This window comes from Entamoeba invadens, assembly GCF_000330505.1.
Source record: "Entamoeba invadens IP1 unplaced genomic scaffold scaff_1105074726715, whole genome shotgun sequence".
Taxonomy (NCBI): Eukaryota; Evosea; order Mastigamoebida; family Endamoebidae; genus Entamoeba; species Entamoeba invadens.
The window spans coordinates 223967-225537 of NW_004440286.1; positions in this window are offsets into that span (position 1 = coordinate 223967).

A 1571-nucleotide genomic window follows, 5' to 3' on the forward strand; every position below is an offset into this window, starting at 1 on the left:
AGATTAACAAAATTTAAACTTCAATTCGATAAAGTTATTTTTATTAATGAGGTTTGTTGTTGTTTAAAACACATTTGTTTTCCATGTAATTGGATTGTCATTAAAAATAAATTTTTTAGTTTTTAGGAATTATTTAAATGAATACTTACTCTTAATATTTGAGTCAAATAAAATTACTAACAACATTAATTAGATCCAAAACAATAATTATTAAAATAAATATATAAAAAAGGGTTCAACTGAAGTAAAAAGACAAGATTTTTAACGATTTTATAGAGTAACCAATGCAAAATGTACCAAGTTAACTGTTTTAAACAATAAAAAAATCAGAGTAAACACACAGTTTTTGATTCATTTTTGTTCATGTTGGTATATGGCAAGGAGCATTTTTTGACAAAGGGGTAAGTTTAACTGAAATGATATAAATAAAAAATATTAAATTGTGTTATGAATTAATAAAAAACAATTCAAAAACTGAGATATTTTAATAGTCAACTTTATTGGGGTTAAATAGTCACTTGTTTTTAATACGTGTTTTTAAATACAAAGACTCCAAAAACTTGTTTAATTTTATTTCACAATTTTGTTCATTTATTGTTCAACTATATTTTTTTGAATTGATTTCAAAAAAATGTATGAAATTGAATGGACCATTTTTTAATTTAAATGACTTTAATGTTTTGGGTTATATATTTATTGAATTTCAGTGAAGAGTTTAGTTGTTTTCAAGACACATTTTTAAAGACAATTCAATTATATATTGAATTTATACAGATGATAAAAAAGTAAGTCATTTTATTTAAAATTTATAACACTTCAAATACATTTTGTCGGGTGTATTTTATATAATTTTTTAACATAATTTGGTGTAATATTTACTATAGAAAATAAGCAAAACTTAATGTAAGTTGAACGACAATACACCACACGAAAGTAACTGTTAAACAATAAACATTGAGCTCGAAATTATTACAAAGAGTAAATTAAAATCACATGATGTTATTGTCATCAAAAAACACTTGTAGTTTGTGAACTGAAACCTTACAACAAACTTGTTTTATAAACTTATATAAGATTATATTTTTTATTTTTTTAAATTCAATAAAGTACAATGGATAAATAAATAGTTAGTTATTTTGGTTAAAAAAGGTTAAATTCAACTAATGAATTACAGCTAAATATGAGTTAAATTAATAAAAATATGCAATGACAAAACTTTCAAAAGCATCATAAATGAAACGACTTCGATTATTCCTTTTGTCTGTCGAACGAAACAATTAAATACAACATCATCAATTGGATATTTTAAAATGATGCTTTAAGAAAAACACTGAGGAAATCATGTTTATTTGAACGAAACACAATTAAAAAAAATACAAATATGATATCTTAACTTAATATATCTTGATGTTAAAAATAAGTTTTTTAATAAAATAAGTTTTTGTCACTAAATTATATAAATGTTTAATTAAATTTTAATGACTAATAGACATAATTGCTTTATTTATGGTAAATGGTTAAGGTGTTCAATAACAATTGAAAATATTTAATATCATTTTTTGTTATTTAAT